The 14250-nt window shown below is 41.3% G+C and overlaps 1 protein-coding gene across 5 annotated transcripts in view; it reads right to left on the bottom strand.

Moving 5' to 3' along the window:
- WDR7 (WD repeat domain 7) overlaps positions 1–14250 on the bottom strand; it is a 154731-nt gene that overhangs the window by 64906 nt on the left and 75575 nt on the right. The window lies entirely within an intron of this gene.

Here is a 14250-nt window from a genome sequence, read left to right as displayed (position 1 = left end):
CTGACGCAGCCCGCCGTGCCGCGTCCGGGCGCCCCGCGGACGTGCCCGGCGCGGCAGGGCGTCTGCCGCGCCGTACATCAGCGAGCGGTGCGGCGCGCGGCCCGAGCGGCCCCGGGCGCGAGCGGCGACGCTCAGCCGCGCCGCGGCCCGTCGCAGCCCCGACACCGCCGCCTTCGCTCTTCGGAGCGCAGCCCCTCCTAGCATTCGGACTCGATCGTCAATGCAACTGTGAAAAATAACTGCAGAACCAGGGAGAAGTAATCTCTGCTTATTTTGATGGTTTAATTAAACTGGTAATTGAGATAGTTCATTTTATTATCTGAAAAAAGAGCAGAACTTGGAATTAGCAACAATGTACGTTTAAAAGAGTATCTATGAACTCCTCTAGGTCCTTTTTCTTATTTACTTGCAAAAGGTAAATCCTTCTGAAACATTAGAACATTGGTAAATTGAGAAGGGTGAAGAGTATTATGAAAAACATACCACTAGCACCTTATTAGACCAATTCTACCTTTATGTTCTGCACCAGTGCGTCCAGCCACCAGGCAGTGAGTAAGGAACAAAATTTGTCTTGAAACTTATAACAACCTCTGAGGATACTGCAAATTAATATTTCCTTTTTTCAGCATATTTATAACTTTATTAGACAGTTGATTTTTTATTTAGCACACAAAATTTTGGGGGGGATAAGTTGTTTATCTGATTTGAAAGGAAGTTTCCTCGCTCACTTTGAGTATTTAAAAACATCAGAAATATTATTTAATCTCAAGGGAAACATTTGTATCATATTAATTATCTATGTAAATCCTAAAGATTAAAGAGAGGTTTAACAGGTCAGAACAACCCATTTTAGATGCAGTAAATTCATAGCATTTCCTTGAAACAGAATTATATATTGCTTTTTACATTAACTGAATGGACAGCAAGATTTTTGTAAGTCAGGCCAGATGAGCACTGCCTCCAAGTTATATGAAAAGTATGTAAGATTTTACATAAATCCTTAGGAAGAGAGAGAGAAAAGAAAAAGAAGCGTTTATAACAGCAGGTTTCCTCCTCTCTCCTGTCTGACTGTGGCCTAGTTAAACTGACCTAGCAATGCCATTTTTCTTCCTCTCAAAGCCCGCAGTGGAGGAATCAAATGTGAAAGCAAGATCAATTTTGCTCCAAGAGAGTAAATGAGTTTTAGATCAGACTTGTTTCAATTTATGGAGAGAACCCTACTATGGTGGTTTAAGTGCATTCTTGCTCTAACTCTGAAATTACCTTACAGTGCTATAGAAACAGTAAACTGCCGTACCTTTAATCTCAGATTTGTTTATAATCTAGCAGGGCGGACAAAAATCAACAGAACTTAGTTCGTAACTGTGCATACTTCACATTTTCATTCTGTTAATTGTGTAATTACTTAACTATATATATATAATGTAAATTCTTCAAAATGATTTTTGTAAGAAAGATCATCATTCTGTAGGAAGCAGCTGTCTTGTCGCAGTGCTCACTAAATAAGGTGTCCCTCTTTGAAATCTTTCCTGCCAGCCCCGAAGGCATCTGTCCCCTCGCGTGCGGTAACACACCCGGGTCAGGGTCTGCTGCACCTCATGCCATCATCACCGGGCTCTTGGCGGGGCAACCCCCTAATTAACTCAAGCACGTTTGTCTTTGGGGAAAACAAAACCTGCATAACATACTGGAGCAAGGTGTTATGTGTACGTGCACACGAGCAGGCTTTGAGGAGGCCATCAAAGCTCTCTCGAGGCAGGATGTAGGCTCCAAACTGCTCCTCCTTTGTGGCTGTCGTGGCACACCTTGAATGCAGCCCATGCAAGCCACAGCTTGAAACGGGAGCCCTGGCAGTAATGTACCTCATGTTAGTCAGCTAACTACAGCAACAGGAAAAGAGCCGTACGACACGCAATTAGTTTTCTAAGACTTCTGTCTCTGAACCTGCTTACTGTGGTGTCTGGTCAGTGCCAGGGCAGATGCAGGAGCAGTGTTCATGGACCACTTCCTTCAGCAGCAGCTAGCTGCTGTGAGAATGGCCCAGCCACACTTCAAGCTCTACTCTTAGACAAGCTGTCATCATCTTCAGGCTGCGGAGGACACGAGGACTTTTATTGCTTTTCTCGACACACATATCAACCATGCATGGACCATCATCTCAGACAGGAGCCCCAAGATGGTACTCAAGTCATACATATTTGAGCTGATTATGTGCTCTTGTGCTACGACCTTTCATGAAGTTAAGATGAATGCAAATACTTAACAAAACACGAAATTAAAGAAATTAGGAATTAACAAGGGACCTGTAGGCTTCAGCCACATTTTTTATTCTAAGTAGTAAGCACTGCCAGCTGCACAACACTGTGACGCGGTTGCCTACATGGAAAGGGCACATAAGAAGAACAGCTGGAAACTAACATTGAAACAGTTTATCTGAAACTGCAATACACCAAGATTTGTGGTCACAGATATGCATATGGAAAGAGGACAGAGCCAGATTCTTCTCAGCGGTGCCCAGTGAGAGGACAAGAGGCAATGGGCACAAACTGAGAGACCAGAAATTATGTCTGAATATAAGGGTTTTTTTTATTATTATTTTATTTTTATTTTTTAACAGTGAGGGTACAGAGCACTGGAACAAGTTGCCCAGGGAGGTTGTGCTGTCTCTGTCCTCAGAGATGCTCAAACTCGCCTGAGCATGGTCCTGGGCAACGTGCTCTAAGTGACTCTGCTGGAGCAGGGCAGGGTTGCACTGAGTGATCTCCAGAGATCCCTTCCAACCTCAAACCGTCTCTGATTCTGTGAATGTAGGAATTGTTGTTGTGGATTAGACAGAAGTTTACTTATCCAATCTTATCACTGTGAACCACTGGTATACCAACTACTTAAATAACTGCTGCAGACAGGTACATAAGGAAGTGCCTTAGAAAAGCATCTTCCCACTCCCAACCAGTCAGCAAGGTGGACTATATTACGAATTACACCCTTCAAGATTCTTAATATTTGCTGCAATCTTCACTATTTCTTCTTCCTCAATAAATGCCTAACGCTGGTTATGTCTTGGCCCAAAGTAACTTGCAGCAAGGAATTCCACAGGCGACGTGCTTGCTACTGGAGTAGCACAACGAGCCTGGGGGAAAGGAAAGTAACAGCGAAGCCTAGACAGCCCTCTGGCGTGGTTGTGCTCCTAACGCAAGCATGCCTCTGCCGCTGCGGCCACAGCGCGAGCGCAGCTTTAGATTAGAAATCTTGTTTTTAATTATTGTTTTGACATGAAGCTAATATTTCTCCGAAGAACAAAGGCAACAAAAATAAGACCATGATTTTCAGAAGTTTCTCACTCAAGCATATCCTGTGTTCTTCCCAAGTACTCCGAAAACTCCCAGCACAGAGGGAAAAACAAAACCAACCTTCAGAGAAACACACAAAAAAGTTCAGAGAAACTTCACGTCACAATAATTATAATATCAAGTATTAAAATCAATATATTGTAAATTTAAATCTCTGCTAGTTCTCTCTAAAACAAGATTGTAATGATTATTTTTTCATATCATCTTCCATGTTTCTCCTTCCCAAAATGAGCAACCCTAATTTTCTAATTTCCCAAATGTTTTCCTACGTTTGAGGTTATTCATATCATACATTTCTCTAAGACACTGTGGAACTCCAAATTCTCTCCTGCCATCCTATTGAAGGAATAACACTAATTGGTGCGATGAGCTAAATCACTTTCCGAGTTTCTTTTCATCATACTCATGATGAAAGCAAATACAAGCTGCTTTACTGACTTGCATAGTAAGCAGCAATTCATTAAAGAAAAAAAAACACACATATTTTGAGTGTTCATGAGTGTTCTTTTTAAACACCCAAACTATTGATTGACCATGTTTGGGCACTATTTTCTGAACAGCAAAAGGCATATGAGACTCTGTGGTTTTCCTACCTGGCATATCAAAAATACATACTCTGAAATAGTAACACTGCATGTAAATAATGAAATACAACCCTCAAATATCCTGTTGCTTGCTAATCCCTCTGTAACACTCAAATACTACCTTTAAATTTAATCATAATTTAAGAGAAGGTATCAGTCATACAAAACAGCAAAATAAAACTAAAATTCATCTCTTTTTCTGGAAAAAAATATTTTCTCTTCACTATGGACAGCCCAGTTAGGACACGTGATCAACATGGTGGAATAATGGATTGTTATACTAAAAATTGTTATTGCTTGTTGTGCCATCACCGGCACTCAGTGCATTTCATCAGCTTCACAACTGGTTGGCTATTTGCGCGAAATGGAAATTGTAATCAGAATCCAACAGAGAGGACCTGCGCTGTCCGCATCGGGAAGGAAAGAACGGATCGCAGGTAAGATGCCGGACTGCAATACTCTGTGGCCAGAAAACATGAACTGAAATTACGAACCACAGCTGCAAAACACAACAGAGTATCTAGCATAGCCAGTCGTTAAGCCTCCCTGTTTTCAGTCCCCTTTGACACACATCCCTGGAGCTGAATCTATACCTTCCCTCAGATATGCACAGTAAATTCTGTTTCTCTTATGATAAGCTTCTTAAGAACAAAAAGAAAAAAAATCCTGTATCAAACAAAAAATGAGTATATATTTTCCTGAATTTCCCACTTAAATGCAAAAACTGGTATCACAGAAACTGCTCTTAAATATCCAGCTACTCTTTTCAATATATTCTGATAAAGAACATTCCTTTGGAAGTCAATGCGGAGAGGAGAATCCAGGTGATGGAGCACAAACTATCTGTAATTGTCGCGTGGTGTCAGACTAAAGCCATTAACCCTGACAAACCTGCTAATCTCAGCACCAAGAAGCACCTCGCACTGAACTATCATCTTTACATAAATGCTTCTTCCAAGGAGTGCAAACATACATACTTGCAAACATGTGGAAACAAGCACATTCAGATTAATTGTGGTACATCCTGCTTGCCTGAAATTAAATTTACTCCCTTCCGGAACTACGACTGCTTCCTGCACATACATTTCTCTCAGGATGTAAAAACACAAGGTCTTAACTCTGAAGGTCTTAGCAATTCCTAAGAACCTAAATCAGGAATTATACTGCCCAGAAAGTGCCGTAAGCTCTTCATCAAGCCTACATCTTCAGCTTGCAGGACGCCTCACCCTGGCCCTAAGGGGGGCTACAAAGAGCAATGGAAAGCGCCCGGTGCTTGGGGCTGCACCTAGCCGCACAGGACATCGCCCTCGGGTCCTCTCCACGCTACGACAGGCTCAGCTGGGCCAGGAACGCTGTGGGCAACAACGAGGAGCTCAAGAATGGTGCGGAAGTGGGAAACTACTGGAAAAGAGGAAGGGATTCTTGTGGCAGCGAAAGGGAATTCTTAGTCCTTGTATACAAAGAAAGAAATTCTCTTTACTTGATTCTCATCAAAAACACCATCGATTAAGACTGCCAAAAGACATCTAGGGTCTCGGTTCTCCTTACCTTTCTCTTAGACATCAGCACAGTCTCTTTATCTACCCAGAGAGGAATTTTCACGAAAATGGCAGAAAATTAAACTCCTTGAGACCTTTACCCATCTAGAAAACTTTGGGGGCATCCGTAGTGGTCTTCAAGGTTGTCAGGGATGCTGTGCTCACACCGACAGCTAAACCACGTAAAATTTATTTTCTTAGCAGGTGACTGTTCACGCATACCCGCCATGAACAGGGCTAGTCTGAGAGCACTGCCCAGTCTTCGATCCTGGTCACCTTTCCCTCAAACGCGTCGTAAGGGCACTCACAACGTATTTTCGTCTCCTCCGCCTGGCCTAACGAAGCGTTCGCGTGCGGCAAGCCGCAGCCGGACGCGGGAGGCTGCCGAGCCGCAGCAGCACCGTCCTGCTGCGAAACCCATCTGTTTGGCTTTCTTCCACCTCAGACGGAAACGCGCGTGTTCGCTGGCGGAAGGCTTCACGCTTCGCCCGGTATTTTACAGGAGAGCCTCCGCCTGCGTGCTCGAAACGAGAAAGCGCGCGGAGGAAGGGCGCGCGGACGCAGGGGCCGTCGTCACCGGCGCTCGCGCCGGGCGCTGCCCCGCCAGCCTCCCCACAAACCACAATTTCTCCTCTTCCACCTCCTTTCAGGGATAAAATTCTGCTCGAGACACTGATCTCATCACAGCAGCTCAGGGTTGGAGGGATGGGGAAGAACACGGCAGGTTGCTAGTGCACTGAATTTCAGAGCATCCTGAGAACCAAAGTAACGACACAAACCATGTGATCCATGCAAATCTGCAAATCTTTCTGCCTAATGTAAAAATAAAGCCATTAAAGTGACATGCATTGTGAGCAATCTATTAAGTATTAATAATAAAATCTGTTCTTTGCTTTAATCACATTGTTGCTGGTATTTTTTTTAAATGAAGTTAATCAGCCATTTTGCTTAATTTGCCCCGAAAGGCTGCTATTCATGGGCTCAACTGATTTACTGCATATGTAAGTTAGGATCCTCGTGTATTAATTGCTGTTGCTAGTTCAAAGTATCAGTTACACAATAGGTGTATACAACTGGTGGGAGTAACATTTTGCTCACCAAGGACTGTTTTCTCATCATCTGGAGTGGCGATTAAAATATTTTCACAACATAGAAGAACTTAGGTTTCAAAAGACACTAGAAAAGGTTTCAGCTAGTTGATACAGCAAATAATCCTGTGTTCCCTGAGAATCTCAGGTTTAGACTGTGTTGCCTTTTACTTTCAGGTGAAGCACATTTGGTACACTGCAAAAATCCATAATGCTAGAAACCTCAATTTAACAAAGCATGTGAAATATCTGACTTCACACTCCACATGATCTTGTACCTAGTTTCTCCTTCTGTGCATAAATACACTTAAAAATGGATTACTGAACCACAGCAGAAGTATACATTTAAACGTGAACCTCTCTCAAACATACACAAACACACTCTAGTAGTAATAAATTTCATCTTTTTGAAATATTATGAAAATAAATATATAGTTTATAAAAGGCATTCATAGGCTGCAATGATGAGACTTAGAAGAAACTACTGAGTGGTCAAGTCTGAATTATCAGGCAGTAAATAATGCAAAAGAGCAAAAATCACAAATTGAGGATAACAGAATCATAGAATTGGTAAGGCTGGAAGGGACCTCTGCAGATCAGCTAGTCCAACCCTCAAACGAGTGGCCCATACGGGGATTGAACCTGCAACCTTGGCGTTATTAGCACCACACTCAATAAAATGTGGAATAATTTGTTCAGTGACTATAATCCATTCTGCACTCCATATGGTAACAGTCCTGTATTAGAATTAAAGACGACCCAGTGCATACCTACAAGCAAGTTGAATCCAAGTAGCACATTCAAACTTCATTATATTGTTTCTTCCTTAACAGAACTTGGAATAAACAAAAAATATGTTTTATTGCAATTTTGTATACATGAACACACCAACGCATGTAATTTCCTAGTCAGTCATAGCCAAATTCTTAAGAGGAATTGCACCAATACCTAAAATTGGCATCATCGGAACTCGAGCTTCAGCGAGGCCTCTGTCACTGCAGTCAATGGAGTAACTTATAGGAAGCTGCATGCCCCAGGCAGCCACACCAATCTGCAGGATCTATGATGGGTTTCAAAGGTAGTGCTAAGATCCAAGGAGCAGTGCGTCTTAGGTAATTACTACAGGTTGTGGAAACTGGGCCATAGACATCTTCCTGCTTTCCTCAAAGCTGAATTCTTCTGCCCAGCTCCCTCTAGCACTTGGTCTCATTCACACCATCTACCCCACTAAGATCCTCATCAAACCTGCTAGTCCTCTCCCACTTTCTCTGCGAGTAGTTCTTGTCCCATGTGCTTCTCACCTCCTCCTTCCTCCCTCCTTCTCCTCATCTCCACCTCCTCCTCACTAGCTGGTTTCCAGCATTCCTCACCTCTTTCCTATTTGCCCAACACAGGGTTCAGTCCAGTAGCTCTTCCCACAGCCATGAGGCTTCATGGTGTAAGGACAGTGCCACCGGCATGGTAAGCCCTCCTCACTCTTGTAGCTGGTGCTGTGTTGTGACTGATGAAAAGAGCTCAGAAGAAAAACCATCAGACAGACCCTCAGAGTAACCTCCACGTCGTAGTACGCGTGCCCAGTTCAGATAAAGGTTTAGAGCAGCCAAACAAGTCAGTCTTTAAGCAATGTATGAATCTGCCAGGAGCGAAACAAATCCTCCACAGGAACACAAAGAGATACACATTCTGAATATCCTTGCTCCCCAGGAACTTTAAATTGCTGCACTAAAATATGGAATAATAAAACTTCCTTGGCAATTATTACACAATTTTATTTTTTTCAAAGTAACATTAAAATCGTATCTTTTCCTCTACTCTTCTTGCAAATGATCGAATCATTTCAGAAGACATTTTCCAAACAAATTCATTCTGTTAAACATAACTAAAATCAAGTGTCAGGTTCAACACTTACTCTTGGCAGTTTTAGATAACTGAAAAGATGATCTTATAAAAAGAAATATCAGACAATTTTTTAAAAAAGTGTTAGTACCACTAATTACTGTCTGGAGAAAAGAGAAAAGCAGAGAATGCAATAGCTAAGACTTCCTGATGGAATTTAAAACGTCTTTGGGATAGTGTGGATGACAGCAGACATCGGTTTTATATTTCATCTCTCTCTTTTTTTTAATGTTCAGCTCAGTTATGCCTGTTTAACAATATCATCACTGTATTTGCCTTTAATACTTACTTTAAAGCAGTACTTTTAATTGCTTAAAAATCTGCCAAAGTATGTTGGTATCTGGTATTTTAGGTTGTAATTTTGGATCCTTTCAAAAATAACAATTTTGCTATCTCTATAAAATCAATAGAAAAATATGCACTGCTCATATTAATATGAAAACCCAGTCAATTGCCAGTCCCTCCTCAGACTAACAACTGTGCTATTACAAAGCTCTAAAAACTCACATTTTGGAAAGGAAGGTAGAGAACGGGGCAGGAGATGAGGCTTTAACACCAGGGACATATCTTTGGTTACCCACAGAAAACACATAGAAAGGAAGGTATTAAAAATCATTGAAAATTGAATGTGCTAGAGATTTATTGAAGGAAAAAGAAAACGAAAGCTGAAAAGACCTTGCTCAATAAGGAGGCAGCAAATGGGTGAGGAGCACGGAGAAGGCAGCTGGCCTCCCCCCAGGACCAGGGACAGGTCCGGGCTCTCCCAGCCGGCTCCGTGGCGGCTGCAGTGCGGTTGGTCAGGGCACCCAGTGCCAGGGGCTCGCTCGCTCCACGGTGGTGCTCCGAGCGTCTCTTCTCCTCGCCTCCGCCCACCATGGACCCTTGAGGGCCATGAGGTCAGCAGGGAGGAGGACAGGCTGGAGCCTGGGGCAGAGCTAGGGAAGGTTAAGCGCAGAGCACTCTTCTCTGTAGCCTGAAACGGAACACCAAATTCCTTACTTTCAAGTCTCTCAGTAAATCCTTCTGAAAGCTGTATCAGTAAACCTAGGAAAATGGGAAAATGTGTCTGTATGGGCTTTCTAACATACTCCTTGTACAGGAAAGAATTGTGCTGGGACTGAAATTCTCATACAGCAAAAGAAAATGAACCGCAAAAAAGAACCGCAAAAAGAAAATGAACCGCAAGAACCGCAACTTCTGATCAACAAAGTGTTTTAATTTAACTGCTTCTTATTAAGTTAATATAGAATAGTTAATATAGTTCTGCATTTGGAATCAAGACAGACTGGAGGAGCTAACTTAGGAAAAAACCTTCAAATAATACAGGCAGTAAAGAGCTGGAATAGATTTCTTTGGAAAATTATGGAGTCCCCACCACGGAGAGTTTAAGATGAGGGCAAAAACTGGGGCAGGGAAATGAAGCAGATGATCTCGCGAGGCCCCTTCTAACCTAGTTTCTACAGCTTTAAGAATTTTGCCCGGTTGGACAGATTTCCCTGGCAGAGGAGGGAAGAGGCACACCTCTGACACAAAAGTTGCTTCCTGACTGTCAAATCCCTGCTTCAAACATTGACGTGCTGAATCTCTAATGTTATTTAGATTATATTTGATTTGAAAAAATAAATCTTGTTTTCTTCATCCTAAGCTAATGATACAATTGTTTTGGCTCAGTGTTCCCAGAGACATAGCTAAACGGCGTAAAGGTTTCTGCTCAAAGCCACACAGAGTTCACTGACACGGCCCTGTACTGGAAAAGCCATCTTAATAGGAGCAGTATGACCCCACATAACTATGCACACATATATTTCTATTTCTGTCCAGAATTTTCACTTGCTTTCTCTCCTGGCCTGTGGCTGACAGGCAGAAGGTCAGCTGCTATGGATTTGGAAAATGGTAATTAAAAAATGAAAAATGGTTTCATGAGAGTTAGCAACCTTATTTCCGGCTAGCTTACTTAAACCGACACCCCTCCACCACCACAAAAACCTGGAGCGACTGCCGGGTAGCATGCAATGCTGACCCCCCAAACTCACTTTGGGAAGAAGTACGTACACGCAGCCTGCAAAAACAATATAAATAACCTGATGCCTTGAACATGTCGTCGCATATGACACTGACTGAGTTAAAGGGCAAAATGCTTATCATTAATAATTATGTTGATGGCAGATGCTTTGAAAAATATACTGCATTAACAATGGAATCAAGTATTTTCATATTCAGGACAGAACGGTCACTCAGCTTTATCAGCCCATTAACTTTATAAATACAGCATTAGCTGCAGTTTAAGTGTGATGTGGTGCATCTGTAATGAGAAATTCTTTGGGTGGCATTTTATAATTAAATATCTCATGATCTATCCGTAAGGTCAACAGAGATTAATGCAAGATGTCAGGCAAGGTCACAGTGTGAATTTCTGGAGAATTTCATCTTCTCAAAAAGACATTATCACAATTATTTTCTTAATACAGTAAATCACAATGTATAAAACTTATATAGCTAAAAATCATACATTGTAAAGTTAATGACATAAATAAATAAATAGCTTTGATAACTCCATTTGAATTAGGTAATATTGTAGGCTTTCACTACGTACCATCTTTCTCATTAATTTGTATAACTTGCAGCATAAAATTTCAGGGCATGATAATAAAATAAATATATTTAAAAGGCATCCCCTCTGAATAAAGTCACAGTAAAGGGGATGAAAGAATCATCAGAAACACTGTTTCTGGAAATGCTGCCACACAGGTGGGCAAAGGGAGTTGCTATAGCAGCTCTCCAGCCTAGTCTAGCTACAAGTAGGTGAAGCTGTATGTTGTGAATGGTTCAAAGGTAGGCAGGACTCTTCTAGTTTGAAGATCGCCATACAGCACCAGGCTTCCATCAGTATTTATGGCATGCTATGGCACTGAGAAAGAAAAAGAAATAAAACTTGAAGTGGAGGAGAACCAATAATTTCTTTATCTAAGCTTCTGTTGTTTCATGGGATCATTTATGTCCTACAGCCAACTTTCAGAAAGCAGACTGCACCTTACCAACTGCTCATCTCTTTAAGGGCCAAGAAATATTTTCTGTCATCGAAAGACAGAGCAATAACTTGTATGTATTTCAGAATAGTGCCTACAAGTCATAAGAAATAAAGAAAAAAATGCAAGCCCTAGTGCATACTAATAGTGTTGCTTTTGCACATTCAAAGAATTCAGTAGTTCAGGAGTTCAATTTCTGACCAACTGTTCAGTTTTCAAAGCAATTCCTATAGCAGTATTACACATGTGGAGTAAGATCAGAATGGACTTTTAAGAAATAAGATTATACACAGAAAAACCACCCCCAAAACAGCACTTTCTGGTAAGTGATTATTTTCCCTTTGGAGTGAGTCTTTCCATTCTCTCCCATTGGGGAGCACCTTGCTATTGTGCAAGCCATGTGTAGGTGAACTAAGGAGTCATGATTTTGTCAGGACTAGAGACTAGACCTCCAAAAGCAAACAGCAGTCCTTGGCATTATGCTGCTACCCTTCCACTTCATGACTATCCAAAAAAAACCCACCCATGCTGTAGATGCTTATGGTGAAATGCCACAAAATTAAGCTGTTTGTAACACTATAGCTCTGGTGGAATGAGCTCCTGTTACAGGTACTGATACATTACTACATAGATATGGCCAAATTTACAAGCTAACTAATCCAAGCGAAAGACGAGTTCATCATGCAGACATTTCCAAAGACTATCCCAATCTTCCCCACCTTGAAGAGCCTAGTCAAATACAAATCCAAAGACATTTAATACTTCATAAATCCTTAAGGTGAGTTCCGTAAGAATAGCATGCCAGAAAAAAGGTGGAGTACAATTATTTTATTTACTGTCAGCATACCTATGGATAGCTTCACACACATTTGGCTGACACGATGCAGAGCTCCGTTTCTGACAAAAACAAACTATTATCCACCCCAACTCACCAGCCCTACCTCTTTCTTAATTTAAGGACAAGCACTCTCACAGCCACCACACATGCACAGATCGATGCTGCCCTACCCTAAGCCCATTAATGCTCTCTGCCCCCAGCCTCCACTCCCTCAAATCACCTACCACTAATGAAATTTTTAACTTCCTCTTTCAGGCTTGCTAAGTTTCTTAAAGCACACAAACATGACCAAAACCAAAGAAACAAACATTGTTGTTATGATCAAATTTTCCAATTCAGCTTCCCCTACTTTAGCAAAACATCTGAGAAAATACTAACCGCTCACCTCTAAGAAAATGCAATGCTATACTTCAGCATCAGGGTAGATTACACCAGAAAGACAGCAACATTGACTTTAATCAACATTCTTATTGCACGTGTCATACATAAAATATGATGATGAAGATCCTTCTTCATCCCTTGACACAAACACAGATGAGAGTATTGCTAATGCCATCATCAACCAAAAATATAACCTAGCACCTCCTGTATGTGTTTCTCCAGCTAATCTTTATTTCTTGAGCATTGCAATGGCCTTCTCATTTGAAGAATTCTCGTATGAGTGATCCATTCACGTCACCTCCAGCTTCGTTTACTTCAATTTACTTGAACGGGAAGACAGTGAAGAGGCTCTCACTAGCAAACGATAAAGCACCTGCCTTCCACAATTCCAACTGTCATAGCCAAAGCTGCTCTGCTCTTTCTCTGGCCCTTGGTTCATTTCAAATATTACTTTATGGTCTTTGATCTAAATTTTCAATATTTTAGTGTGTCAAGCTTCATCCACATTAAAGACTGAAATTCAACCTATCAGTCAGCCAGACAGTTGTGTAGCGTTTCTAAGATTATGATTAATAAGAGTTCTAAGTTGGAGCTTATAACTCTGCTAAGGCTAAAAATAACAAAAATAACATGCAGATAGATGAACAAAGAACACTGCTTCTAACAGCTGATTACACAACCAACTAGCTCAAATCAGACTGGTATAAAGTGTGGGAACGCTAAAGACAAGGCATTCTTGATTGAAATAATCCACTTTCTTTTCCAGAAAAGATCAGGCAATTTCAGTGCTTAACAGCCTTTGGAACTGAAGCCAAGCAGAAGCTGACCAGGGTGTAGAATACGCCACTGAAAGGCCAGAGAGCACAATGACTCTGCATCACCAACACAGCTTCCAAGCAACATACAGAGCACCCAACGCTGCTCAGAGCCCAACTTCAGAGCGCTTCAGAGCCATTTCATAGAAGTGACAAAGGGGACTTTCACCAGGCTCCACATGAAAGAAACAAGTATCAGCCTGCTCAGGAACATGTCCAAAAAAGTTGTAGGAACAGTGTTCTTATTAGATTGCATCTAATCAAACAGTCAATATCAAATAGTCAACCTAAGGCATAAATATGTAACCATCTGAATATAAGATCATGCTTACTATCTATACTAAAGATAACTACATCTTAACTAATTCAGAATATGTTGCCTGAATGTAAAGTTTTATTACACAGAACACCATTTTCTCATTATATTTGTCTGTCTTTTTTACATTAGGCATCTTGCCTTTTTTTTTTTTTGCATAGCTAGATATGCTTTTGTGCAACCCATTGATCCACATTGCCAAAAGTATGCCAGGTGATGTAAACATACTTGTTTACATACAGAGGAATACCTCCATTAAGAGCAAGAGCTCTCATGTGATGAAAATGAAGATTAATCAATGGAAGAGGCAAGACTAAGGATAAGGTCTTCTCCCTCTTTCTACCAACTCAAAGAATGTTTTCAGGAGGAAAAAAGAAGGGAATAGTTACATAAATGCAATATTAGATGCAAGCACTTT

The sequence above is a fragment of the Rhea pennata genome, chromosome Z (genome assembly GCF_028389875.1).
Source record: "Rhea pennata isolate bPtePen1 chromosome Z, bPtePen1.pri, whole genome shotgun sequence".
Lineage (NCBI taxonomy): Eukaryota > Metazoa > Chordata > Aves > Rheiformes > Rheidae > Rhea > Rhea pennata.
Note: the sequence above shows the minus strand (reverse complement) of the source record. Positions and strands in the feature narration are given on the sequence as shown.